The sequence below is a fragment of the Calonectris borealis genome, chromosome 29 (assembly GCF_964195595.1).
Source record: "Calonectris borealis chromosome 29, bCalBor7.hap1.2, whole genome shotgun sequence".
NCBI classification, from domain to species: domain Eukaryota; kingdom Metazoa; phylum Chordata; class Aves; order Procellariiformes; family Procellariidae; genus Calonectris; species Calonectris borealis.
In genome coordinates, this window is record NC_134340.1 from 2,026,389 (window position 1) to 2,040,449 (window position 14,061).

At 43.7% G+C, this 14,061-nt stretch overlaps 1 long non-coding RNA gene and 1 pseudogene across 1 annotated transcript; one reads left to right on the forward strand and one right to left on the reverse strand.

The window, feature by feature from the left end:
* The first annotated feature begins 239 nt into the window (after positions 1–239).
* Positions 240–1,054, forward strand: LOC142094074 (cytochrome c oxidase subunit 3-like; annotated as a pseudogene).
* A 2,666-nt stretch (positions 1,055–3,720) lies between these two features.
* On the reverse strand, positions 3,721–10,000 carry LOC142073555 (uncharacterized). The gene is made up of 6 exons (XR_012670421.1): positions 9,807–10,000; positions 8,799–8,894; positions 6,444–6,502; positions 6,051–6,229; positions 5,079–5,170; positions 3,721–4,272 (listed from the first exon to the last, which is right to left on the reverse strand). It is a non-coding gene; the product is annotated as an uncharacterized LOC142073555 (long non-coding RNA).
* Positions 10,001–14,061: the final 4,061 nt, after the last annotated feature.

Here is a 14,061-nt window from a genome sequence, read left to right on the forward strand (position 1 = left end):
TTATTTAAATTATTAACTGTTCGTATCTCAACCCATGAGTTTTCTCACTTTTCCTCTTCTGATTCTCTCCCCCATCCCACCAGAGGCGGGGAGTGAGCAAGCAGCTGTGTGGTGTTTAGTTGCTGGCAGGGGTTAAACGACGACACCACACCAATCCTAATTCTACTAGTAGCAGTAGCCATAGTCGAAGCTTATGTCTTCATCCTTCTCCTAAGCCTATACTTAGAAGAAAAAGTCTAATGGCTCACCAAGCACACTCTTACCACAGAGTAGACCCAAGCCCCTGACCTATCTTCGGGGCAGCTGCTGCCTTACTCACTACTTCAGGACTGATCACGTGGTTCCACTATAACTCCTCACCACTTCTAAGCCTAGGCTTACTCTCCATGCTCCTAGTCATACTACAATGAGACATCCTACAAGAAAGCACATTCCAGGGCTACCACATGCCCACAGTCCAAAAAGGCTTACTATATGGAATAATCCTCTTCATTATATCCGAGGCATTCTTCAGAGCATTCTTTCACTCTAGCTTAGTCCCCACCCCAGAACTAGGCGGATAGGAATCAAACCCCTTAATTCCCTAGAAGTACTCTTAATAAACACAGCTATCCTCCTAGCCTCAGGTACCGTAATACGAGCACACCACAGAAGGTAACTGAAAAGAAGCAATCCATGCACTAACCCTAACGATTCTACTAGGATTCTACTTCATTGCACTCCAAGCAATAGAATACCATGAAGGACCGTTTTTTCAATCGCCGACAGCATTTACTGCTCAGCCTTTTTTGTCACTACAGGATTCCACAGACTCCATATAATCATCAGATCTTCCTTCCTGTCGGTTTGCCTCTTATGCCTAATCAAATTCCACTTCACATTAAACCACCACTTTGGATTCAAAGCAGCAGCCTGATATTGACATTTTGTAGGTGTTATCTGATTATTCCTCTACATAACCATCTACTGATGGGGATCCTGCTCTTCTAATATACTAATTACAATTGACTTCCAATCTCTAAAATCTGGTGTAACCCCAGAAAAGAGCAATTAACATAATCACATTTATACTCGCCCTATCCCTCACTCTCAGCATTATCCTAACTACATTAAACTTCCGACTTGTCCAAATAAACCCAGACTCAGAAAAACTATCCCCATACGAATGTGGCTCAATCCTCAACCTAGCCAGAACCCAGGAACCAAAGGGACAGCTGTCAGCACAGGCTGCCACACCGAAGTGGCCAGGACTGAGAGCTGTTGCTGGCCCTCACCCTTCCTTGGCAGCCTCTTCACCCCCCACCAACACTGGGCCTCTGCTAATATTGTGAGATGAAGAGTGCCGATTTTTGTGTGTAAGTAAGTGTAGGATTGTGACTAGTAACGGTAGGAAACAGATGAGGGTATAGAATAGCAGGTAGATACCGGTGCTTAGGCATTCCGGTTGGTTTCCTCATCATGTGATTAGGATCAGGATGGGAATTAGGGTTGCTTCAAACGAAATGTAGAGTAGTATTAGCTCTGCGGTTGAGAAGGCTACGATAATGAAGGGTTGGATCGAAATCGGGGTTGCCATGAAGATTCGTTTTTGTGTTAGTGGTTCATGTTGGAGGTGGTTTTGGCTTGCTATGATTATGAGCGGTAATAGTCAGCAGGATAGTACCAGTAAGGGGGAAGAGATTTGGTCGATGCTGGTTCACTGGGCCAGGTTTTTATGGGGATAGTATGTTGGGAGCAGTCATTGCAGACTGAGGGTACCGATTAGGAGGCTATGTGTGGTGGTGTTAGTTCATAGGAACTTTTTAGGTGATAAAAGGGTTGTGGGGAGGAGTATGATTGTTGGAAGAATGATTTTTAACATTGTAGGAGGTTTAGGTTGTGTAGGTGGCCAGAGCCGCGGGTTCGTGTGGAGGCTACCAGTATTGCTAAGGTTGAGGATTAGGTGTTAGAACAATCACAGAGTCCCAGCGTTGGTAGGGCTGTGAAGGGGCTGCCCAGGAAAACTGAGAGCTACAAACACTTTTCTGTCCTGACACCCTCTGTGTGGGAGGCCTCACTGGAGGGTCCTCTTTGGAACTGTCACCTGGCAAGAGTGAGGGAGTAAGTGAGGGGGATCGTTAGGTGGCAGGGAAAGCGCAGAGCCCGGGTGTTGGTGGGGTTGTGAAAGGGCTGCCAAGGGAAGGTGACGGATGCCAACAGCTTTCAGTCCTGGCCACTTCTGCGTGTAGCCCTATGGGTAGTAAGTGTCCGTTTTGTCGCTGGGCACTGGCGAGCCTGAGGTGGTAAAGCAAGCGTAGAGCCTCTGTGTTGCTGGAGCTGTGAAGGGGCTTCCAAGGAAAATTGAGAGCTACAAATGCCTTTCAGTCCTGGCACCTTTTCTATGGGAGCCCTCTCCAGAGGGTTTCTCTTTTGGAGCTGGGCTCTGGCTAGAGTGAGAGAGTGAGGGGATCGTTAGGTGGCAGAGGAAGCGCAGAGCCCCGTGTTGGTGAAGGGGCTGCCAAGGGAAGGTGAGGGCCACCAACAGCTTTCAGTCCTGGCCACTTCCATGTGGAAGCCCTAAGTTGGGGGTGTCCGTTTTGGAGCTGAGCATCGGCTACGGTGAGGAGGTAGGTGCGAGTTATGCAAGCACAGAGCCCTGGTGTTGGTGGGGCTGTGAAGGGGCTGCCAAGGGAAGGTGAGGGCCAGCAACAGCTTTCTCCACATGTCTACCTGCTCAATACTGTACATTTGTCCTAAGTTCCCTCACCAGTCTGGAATTTCTTCCATGACACACTTATTTTTATTGTTCTATTGCTATGTGAAAGATAACCAACAAGAAAAAAACCCACTCATCATATTCTCAATATTTAGTGGGGCAAAACAGCAAAACTGATATTCCAAACAACATTGCTAAACGTGGTAATACAGAGATTTTTTTTCTCTTATCTGTTACTTGTGGTAATCTTAGCTGTGCCCGTAACACAGCAGGACGGAAAACTGTGAATATATATGACTTAAGTATATTCTTAAATTTCACTTACTAAAAAATGGATATCTGAACTTTAGGAATTGATATGTGTTCTTTTGCTGAAAAGAATCAGAATGCTTGCCCTGAAAGGCAAAGCCACAAAAGATTAAGTGCCACAAAAAAGCGCATATTTTACATGCATGTAGCTAAAAATGCAGTTTACCTAAAACAGCTATTAAGGCAATCTTTATATAAAGATGGATCTTTGCAGTAATTATTCACCTTGTAGGTTGATTCTTGTATCCGAACTTTTATGACTGCTGCACCAGTTGTGATTCCTGACACCAGAATCCTGTCTCCTTGTTTTTCTGCTCTTTCCAGCTCAACAATGTAGTCTGGGGGAGAACAGTCAGCTTCTGAGTATTTTAAAATCTGGATAAAACCAAGGTCATTTTTGCTAGGTAGACAAAAATCTCCATCATCACTTCAGATTACTGAATCAGACAACGCAGACGGACAAGCATCCCATGACTACACTGATCAAGAAGAAATAATAAGCATAGAATTATGGAAAAAACAGGTTGAAAATATCTCTGTGGGTCCCTAGGTTCAAAGCATGGCTAACTTCAAACTTGGATCAGATTTCCTGGGATCTTGCCCATCTGAGTTTTGAAAACTTCCAAGGATGAAGTTCCAGTGCTTACCCCAACTTCAGGGTGAATTGTTTTTGGCCTACTCTCCATTTTAAAATTTCATTGCTGCAATTTGTCACAATCACTTCTTGTCCTTTCACTTTGCACCTCCAAGAGGAGTGTAATTTCACCTTCTCTACTTCTCAGTGCAACTAGAAACCCCTTTCCCTTCTCCCAGGCTAAACAAACCCAAAGCCCTGAGCCTCTCCTAATACATCTTGTGCTCCAGACACTTCTTTGTGGGTCTCTGCCGGACTCTCTCCAGTTTCCTAATCTCTTTCTTGTACTCAAGAGCCCAAAAAATGTATTTTCTGAATTACTCTGACCACATTTGATGATCACTGTCTCAAAACCATCATGCTCTGTGATAACAAAACAGGTTAGGCTACTACAAACTATTTTAAACCCTACAATACTTACTAACATTCAAACCAAAGCATTCTTTCAGCAGACTGCTCCATTATGATTGTCTGTCTGACTCCAAAGATTTCTTGAGAAGTCACTTCCAACACCGCAATGCCTGTGATGGCTCCAGCTCTCAGGAGACCTTGATCATGTTCCTCAAGGACAGAAGAGGAACACTACAAGGGGTAACACTGCAAGACTTGAAAGCTCACAGATGCAGCCCCTTCCCTTAGTGAAGAACAAAAGTGAAAGAGGTCTGTTAGACTTTGATAGTCTGGCAGTTTGTTTCACTCGAAGTGGCGGCCAATAAAGCAACAAGAAACATCAGCAGCTAATGCTTTTTCTCCCTGATAATCAACCACGTATTCAGGATGCTGCTCTTGAAGTCCTACTAGTTCAATATCACACTGAACTACCGACTCACAGGTTCAATGGTAGCAGGACATCAGGGTATGGCACTAAGTCTATGGCTTCAGCCTCCTGCCGACAGCCTGAGCACCATGAAGGCACATTTTCTTGAATGGATTTGTTAAATTGCATGTAACGGGCAGATGCAGCCCCGCTCAGCAGTCACTCCAATACACATTTGCAGGCTGTGGAGTAACCCAGGCGATTCCCCAGAAATGCACAGTGTAAACCTATCAGCCAAAAAGAATTATATAAGCAGACACTGTCCAAGACCTACATATATGCACGAGATCTGCTTTTGTAGGTCTAGAGGAGTTCATTTTCTCAGATTAATCATGTTGCTCCGTCTGTCAATGCTCAGCACTGAAAGTTTCGCCAGTACAGAGCTATCCCTTCAAAATTTGACTACCATTTTGTGCTCTGTGTTGAACTACGCTTAATACACCCGTTTTAGACAGAAATTTGAAACTGAGCATGCCTCAAATTCTCAGTCATGCATCAGTAAGTCCACAAGGCTGGGTATCTTAGGATGGGAAAAATAAGCTGACAGACAGCTTCATGCACTAATAGGAGAGAAACACATCGTAAACTGTCTCTGCATACTGGATTTTCCTTACTTTGTCTACCTGTTTGTGTACAGCTTCAGTTGAGAACTCGTGGATGTCAAAATTTGTTCAGTGGAAAACATGGGAGAGAATGGCAGCAGCTTATCAAATATCTACAGGCAGAACAAAAAGAAACTACTACATAGAGAATTTTTTTAAAAATCTGGATTAATGACAGCTGTTAAGTCAGGAGCGAAAGAAAACCTGTTATTGGTCAACAGAAAAAACAGACACGAACAAAAGGAGGTGTAAACCTCTTTACGCAGGTATGCCCAACCCGTACGCCTGGAAAGCAGCTTTTTGGATGCATCCGTCCATGCATACTGCCTGCAAGTTTCTTCCACTTGAAATACACCTACCTCCCTAACGAGCATGACCCAGCACTTCCCAGGATTTGCTCTGAGACATCTGAGTAAACTAAACAGCCTGAAGTGATCTATAGCTCTACTTCTGAAACAAAAGGTCCATATCCCGGTTAAGGGCTCAGCTGTTTTTTGCCAAGCGGGCAAGGTTTAGCTACCACACCTCCAGGAGCCACCGAGTAGGTGGTTATATTGCCACGCTGGCTTACCATTTCCAAACTGTCACCTGTAGGCAATTGCTGACAAAACTAAGACATTTAAATTTCTTTTAAAGCTCTTTGATTCCAGTTGACTTCTCTCATGGACTGAATATTGCCTTTAACAATAACCCCCTGGGGGCACTAGAAAGCAAGAAAAAAGAAAAACACGTGGAGAAATAGCAGCTTCCCACCCAAGTTGTAACGGCCTCATCTCTTGTTTACAACAGGGAAACAAGTTAAACTGAAACAGCAGTTTTACAGTTACCTCTTCCCCTTAGCTCTCACAGTATAATATGAGATCAAATATGCCACTAATGGGGTTTTTTTCCAAGGCCAGCTTTTCAAGGTCAAGGCAACCAAGACAAACCATTAACATTCTTTCCAAGGAGAAGGGAAAGGATGAGACAGAAAAGAATATAATGGAAAGATACCTGTGAAAAAACAGTAACTTTTCCTGCGTCTTCGCTAACCACCTGGATAGCACCTTGTACCACGGCTGTTCCGACTGTCCTTGCCGTTACTTGGCCAAGTCGGTTAGCCTCAGCAGTGGAGCAGTCAGTGACAGAGAAGCGGATGATGGACTGCGGCTGGTGCCGCTTTCTGACATCACCTGAAGTATATTTAAATAAAACACAAGCTGTTCATTGAGGAAAACAAACATATATATATTAGCGAATCTAAACCCTGGGGTTTAGGGAATTAACGTCTCCAGTTGCCTGTTGCACACCTCTTCTGAAATATACCAATACTGAGGGGGAAAGGAAGCAACAGGTGAAGAGGAGTGAAAAATTCTAATTGGTTCAGAAGAAATAATGCTCACTTACAGCATGTTGCATGGAATAAGAGTGATTTTCTTTGGAATCAGTTTAAATGGAGGAAAGACCTGGTAGAAGTGAAAATATTCTGCTGTAAAATGTTATACACATTTCTTTTTTGTGAAATATCACTAGACAGAATACTAGGACTGTTAGTGTTGAATCACATAAGCCTGTCTAAGGAGATCTTGGCACAGATTTATTACAGAGTACAGAGATTTCTAGTGAGGGAAGTGATTCTGCCTTCTGAATGAAAGGCCTAGCAGAAAACAATGGATACTTTGCCAAAATACAGAAATGGTATCAATGGTCTCTGACAAGAATTATTTATAGGACCCTTTTTTATATTAATTTAGAGACATAAAACATCGAGGCTTCAGAATATCATCATAAGTGGGATTTTTTTTTTTCTTTCTTAAAGACCTTTGAAAAAAAGGATTCCACGGTCGGTCAGAAACACTCAAAGGTGAGCAGATTTAAAAACTCTGCACTCTTCACTCGACTTTCTGAGGAGCAGAAGTAAATCTTCTTCCCATCACCTGTCCCAGGCTGAAGCTACCAGTTGTCTGGGCGACAGCAACAGCTCGAAGTACGTACAATTCAGAATATTCTCCCACTTCTTCCATTTGCCTGTGAAGACACCTTACCATGACTTCACTGTTCATTTCCTGTATGATAACTAAGAGAGAACTCAGGCAGGAACTGTCTAATAGTTGTGATGACTATACTATTGAGGCTTGAACTTTGAGATATCCACAGTCCTAGACAGAGGACGCATAGAGCTCCGAGTGGCAAAGCACCATCTAATAAATACAGTAAGTGTGAGGGAATCAATTCCTCTGTCAAAAGAAAATTATGGACTGAGCTACCAGGTCTGAATTAATGCAGAGATATATCACTGTTTCAGATGTGTTTCATATGCCCATGTGGTAACACAGAAACATAGGCAGTGGGAGATGAAAAAACATTCCTGCGACGAGGAATCTCAGAGAGCTTTACAAATACAAGTTAATTGCCACAGCCTGCGAAAAAAGTTATCTAGAAATTCATTAACATTTTACAGAAGGGTAAGTGGAGATTATCCTAAGAATTCACCACTAAAGCTGGCAATTACAGTCCTGGCACCTCTCTTGCACTCTACCAACATTTACACAGTGAGCCAGCGAATAGCAAGGGGGGGTGTAAATAGGTTTTCTTCTGTAATTATCAGTTCTGTTTTTTTCAATACAAGGTGTACGTTATCAGTTAGTACTTAAGAGTGCTCCAACCTGCCAACTGTAACACTCACACAAGTGTAACAATAGGAGATGCTGCTTGCAGCTTCAGCTTCATGTACTTGAAGTATTTACTCCGCAAGGGAAGTTGCTGAAAGCCCAGGACTCGAACGGTAATGACAAGAAACTTGCCAATCTCAAGCTAGATTAAAAAGAGAAGGAGAGAGGAGAAAGGAAGAGAGTGCTTCATACATTCTTCCCTGAGAGCTCTGTATCCATGCCCTGCTCTGGATACTTAATCCTAAGACCTATCTTGGTGTTGCCTCTTCTCTGTGGGCAGAGAAATATAGAATCATAGAATAGTTTGGGTTGGAAAGGACCTTTAAAGGTCATCTAGTCCAACACCCCTGCCGTGGGCAGGGACATCTTCAACCAGATCAGGTTGCTCAGAGCCCCTTGGATGTTCCCAGGGATGGGGCACCCACCACCTCTCTGGGCAACCTGTGCCAGTGTCTCACCACCCTCAGCGTAAAACATTTCTTCCTTAGATCTAGTCTAAATCTCCCCTCTTTTAGTTTAAAACCATTCCCCCTTGTCCTGTCGCAACAGGCCCTGCTAAAAAGTTTGCCGCCATCTTTCCTATAAGCCCCCTTTAAGTACTGAAAGGCCGCAATAAGGTCTCCCCAAAGCCTGCTCTTCTCCAGGCTGAACAACCCCAACTCTCTCAGCCTTTCTCCATAGCAGAGCTGTTCCATCCCCCTGATCGTTTTTGTGGCCTCCTCTGGCCCCGCTCCAGCAGGTCCATGTCTGTCCTGTGCTGAGGGCCCCAGAGCTGGACGCGGTACTGCAGGGGGGTCTCACCAGAGCAGAGGGGCAGAACCCCCTCCCTCGCCCTGCTGGCCACGCTGCTGGTGATGCAGCCAGGATAGGGTTGGCCTTTGGGCTGCGAGCGCACATTGCTGGCTCATGTCCAGCTTTTCATCCAGCAGTACCCGCAAGTCCTTCTCGGCAGGGCTGCTCTCCATCCCTTCATCCCCCCGCCTGGATTGATCCCGGGGGTATCAATATATCCTACTACATTAAGTTTTAGAAACATTTGAGCTTCCCTAAGACTGCATCATCTCATCAGTGAGATCCACCTCCAACTCACGCATGTCAGACACACGCAGGTAGGCTGTAACTGGTCCCAGGAATCCCAGAGATCATCAGTTTCCAGGCTTAAAAATGCAGGCTGCAAAGGGATGACCTATAATGAAAGCAAAGAGGCAAAGACATAGTAACTGAAGAAAATACACATTTGTGTCCCTATTGCAGAGAAGTTAAATTTACAGAAAGGAGGCATTCTACTCAAAAGCCCAAAAGCCATTGCTCAAATCAACTACGTTGATCGTTGGTAGGCAACTACATTGATTTGACATAAGAAAAGCTTCACTGGGCTCAGCCCACACAATTCACCACAGGACTATTTCCTGTAACAAAGCAAGCAGTACTAGCTTAGCTATGGAGTAACAGTATAAAAAAACCCAAAAACCCAACCAAAACCAGCAGCAGCACTCCTATAACTTTTTCATCTGAGGATCTCAAAATACTTTTCAAGCTTCTATTACATCTCACAATGGATGTCAGAAGTAAAATGAAAAACACACAGACTTATTTTACAACTCAAGTAAAACCAAATAAACTCCATTTTTCCAGCCAAGACACACGCAGACAATTTACCCCAGGTAACTAAGGACCAAAGCCCGTGAAAGAACAGGGAGAAAGTGCATCTCTGATGCCTCTTCTTACGCTTACACAACACTGTCAACAGGTCAAAAATCCAGTGAACTTTAATGACGCACACCCAAGTGAACAGCAAATGACCCGGGAACACAGGCATGTGACCAAAGAACAAGACAACAAAAAGACATGAGAGAGGAAGATAGAGGAAAAGCATGGCGGGGGGAAAGAACACTTGAAGATAGGAGCTTGGCATCTCTGGAGAAAGGAAAAGAGTACATGACTTTATCAACAAAAAATGGGGTTTGCTGGAGGGAGCTGAACAGAGAGAAGTGTAGGAGAACTGTTACAAGGCTAAAGAAGGAAAATGAGAGTGTTTTGGCCCATTCAGTGCTCAGGATTCTCAGTGAGCCTCTATTGGTAGACTTTTTTAACTCACTTTTCTTCTGGAAGAGGCTCTCACACCAAGAAGGCCTTCAAGATTTTCCTATCCATAGTCTACTTCACCTGAAGTTTGTATCGATACAAGACTTCCATGGGATGGTGTGGAAATGCAAGGAAAGATGGTGGCAGCTTAATGGGAAGGTAAATCTTCACTTCCTGCTCGTGGCTGACTGGTATGGGGAAGTAAGCCTCAGAGCCATCCTACAAACAAGGGGAAAAAAGGAAGCAATCTTTCAAGCAAAGTAGCTTACCATCAAAAGGAGAAAGCTTGCGGTTTTAACCGTTAGCAAATGGCAGGTAACAGAACTAGACACTTTATACAGCTTGAACAGGTCTGAAATCCTGCGAAGATTTGTACTAATTGCTTAGGACATAAGCGTAAAAAACACGTATCTGAAATCAACTGCTTCTTTTTTGAGGTAATTAAAATGTCACTATAACATGCTGGATTGCCTCCAAAATATTTTGCTCTGTATAAAATTAAGAGACAGGAGTCTGTGGCTACATTTATATTAGTTCCTGAACACATTTCATTTACATTCCCAGATGCTGAGGCCAGTTGGCATGGAGTAACTTGCTTTGAAACTCACCAGCTTCAAAACTACATCTAATTGACCTATGGAGAATGGTCCCCGGAACACACTCACTCCAAAACTTTGTCTGGAAATTGTTTGCAAGAACACCACTTGGCAAAGAGGAAGTGTGCCATGGACCTGCACACGGTCTAGGTAAGAAGCAGCCATGCTGCATGAAGCTCAGATAAGAGCTGCTGCTGCTCCGACACCAAGAGTCGCTGCTGTAATTCAATTTTTCCCAGCCTTTCTATCAAAATGCCTGGTTTCTCACATTTCTGAGGGAGTCCAATTTGCCTCTTGGACTGCTCACAACTGCAGAAACTGCAGAAGGCATTGTCTGTGAAAACCTTGTAGAGAGTAAGTTGCTCTTGCAGGAGAAATATGGCATAACTTGAACCACGGAGCAGTTCCTTTCACACAGGTGTGAACAAGAGTATTATTATATGACCTGAGGGACTAGGAAAAAAAAAAACCTGAAGAAAATTACTACCACCTTTGCCTCTTACCTGTAGAAGAGCAGAAATCAGTTCAGGACCTGAACTATATGGTAAGATCCATTATGAGAAGACAGGAGCTCTTCAAAATACTCCTTAGAAAAATGGTTATTCTCAGGTTCTGCAAATTGACAGAGATCAGTGCAAACTGTGTCCCCTTCCAAGGAAATCCCGATGCACCTTCCACAAACACTCACAGAACTGAGCATTTCTGTAGAGGTTTGTAACACAGTAAGAAGATTGGTATGGATGAAATGTGAATAGAAATGTGTGAGAGAGAGAGACTGAGGGAGAGACTAAGATAACAACACAGCAAGGGTTAATTTCCTTCTCGCTCTCTCTCATTTCCTTATTAGTGCTGAATATCTGTAACACAATTCATCATGGCACTCCCTTTGGCAGCTGCTCGTTGTTAACTAAACACATATTCACACCAGATAAATACACTTCAGTGCTGTCTGTGTCATAAACTTCTACAGCGATCACACACTCTCGCTTCACTTCCAGTATCCACCTGTCTCCTGGGTAGACAGTGAGACCTGAAATGAAACACGTGGTTTGCTCCCGAGAACCATCAACAGCAACTAATGGTGGTAACGCATTTTTCATTAAGAAGCACAACTCTATTACCAAAAGTTATTGATCTGCAGATTAATAACAGAAGCACTCCTAAATTGGCTTGGAAACCTGAAGCTTGCATCACATTTTGTCCTAAAGCAATGAAGGTGCCAGTGATGCTAATTTCTGTAACGGAGACATCTTTCTGCTGCCAATAAACAGATTTCAGTGCAGAATGGAGAACAGCCATGAGGCAGCCAGCACTTATGGTCACTGTGAAACTTTTCTGGATAGGAATTAGTGACTGAAGCAGAAAGGCTCTCATTATTCATCCTCCAAAGTATCCAGTATCATGTAAAAACTAATTCTTTAATCCAAACACTCTCCAACAAAAATAGTTCAGCAAGCAGCACAAAAGTGGCACGAAGGCAATCATGACACATGCTTTCCAAGCTCCGAGGCCCATTATCTGTTGTTAATCTTTAGTTTAGTCAATTACTCTGATTTAGAGAGCAGCCCATCAGAGAAAAGTCAACTTCAATTTTCAAATCAATGCACTTGAAAAGATGCAGTCTGCTTTTGCCTTAAGATTTAGATGCCCACTGCCAACATAGTGGATGCAATTATATTTTAAAGGAGAAGTATGTTCCTGATCAAAAAAAAAAAAAAAGAAATTTGAGTTTTACAATCAAGCTTTCATTTTATTACCTGAAAATCCAGCTTCCACAACATAGATAGTGCAATTGGGAAGACCAGATGCAGCTGGTATGTGAACAGCTTTGTTCTTGTATAGGAATTCTTTCACAATTTTCATTTTATTAAAAGAGAATATGGACATCCTCAGAGAGCCCAAGTAACTACTCTGAGATGTTAAAGCATTCAGAGAAGCTCAGAATCGGACCCCAAAGTTTCCTGTTTGCCTTTACAGTCTCTTTTACTACAAATCAGGTTGGTCATACTTGGGAAAGAGGACGGCCAAGTATCGGGACATAAGATCTAGCTGGAACTCTATTTTGAAGGATACTCTCATGAACAAAGACAAGATTGCTCTGTCCCAACTGCACTGCTCTCTCAGTGGCTGTCCTCACCTACAGGCCACTGGAAGAAGGTCAGACCCACCAGGTGCAATAACTTGGCTGCAAAGTTCAAGCTCATAATGTTCAAGGGGAAGTTATAATTCTGCAAAAAGGTCACTTTACAAATTACAGGAATCTGATAATCATCTACAGAAAGGAGAATTCGCACAGAGACTAAAACTCCTGGATTCTTGCTAGCTGACATAGTAAAACCTTTCCCTTTAAATATGAAGACAAGAAGCATCTCTTTCTCAGGAAGAGTTACAACTTTGGAATTATAGCAGGAGAGCTTATCTCACAAGTAATACCTCTGATGTCCAGAGCACTCACAGCCAACTCCAGGCGAGAATCCTCCACAGAGTTCTCGAGTTTGGGAGATAATTTCAATACTATCATATCAACAATAACATCACAACGGAGTAAATGGCCTGTCACTGCAACAAGAGAACCAATAATCCTTAATTCAGCATCTACAAGCTCATACTGGCTTCAAAATTCGTGAAAAGCTAGTACTAGTGAAAATAATAAAGAACAAATAGGCAGCTTCCCATCCTACAGAGCCAGAATATGCTATCGTAGATTTTTCAACAGAATAATTAAATTGTTCTTCTTTCTAAAAATGTACATCTATGCATACAATCTTTCTACCTACCACGTTCCTCAGCCGTCACAACACTGCTTAGCTTTCTGGCTTGTGAAGACTGAGCGGACACCAAAGCTTTTTGGGAACAAGTGGCACCGTTCTCATAAACGGGCTCAACAGTGACTATATCGTAATGTGAGGAAGGCCTGAAAGAAAGGAAGGAAGATGTTTTCCCCCCTCCACTCACAGGTGTATCTTTAAATGGGCTTAAAAAAAAGTGGCAGAGTGCTTAAATAAATGCAGATTATATTGCCATTAAAACACTCCCTTTTTTAGTATTTATTTCTGTAATAACCTGCTTCAATGCATTCATCTCAGTGCTGGGTAGAGCTTGCTCACAACAGCTCACATACCAAGTTCCAAAGGTGCATAGGCCAACAGTTGATGGTCCCTCTTCTCCAAGTTTTGATGTTGACACTGGCCAACAATAAGAGCCCAGAAAACAAACCAACTCTGCTCCGACTACACAAACTGTGGCTCACAGCTAAGCACAAGCAGATGGGACAACATCTCCTCAGCCACCCGCTCCCTGTCAGATCGCAGAGGCCCCTCGGACTACGGTGCTTTTAAACAAGGCGAGAGCCTTCTGTATCGCAAGCATGCAGCACAGCCAGGCCCACCACCCCACAGGAAGATCCTGAGCTCAGGCCTTTGGGGTTTTTTTCAGGACAGCCCCTTGTGTTCTCCTAGCCCAGGAAAACCAGCCACTGACCCCTCCTCCATACACCCTCCCTTGGCCCCTTCTTTCCCTAGCCCTGTTACCAGAGGGCCCCTCAACACTCCCTTTTTTTTCTCCTCTCAACACCCTTTTTCACCAGGCGCAACGGCCCCTGCTGCCCCATACCACTGCCTGCTCACCAGGAATAACAGACCCCCCCTCGGCCTCTAGCTCAAAGGGAACCCG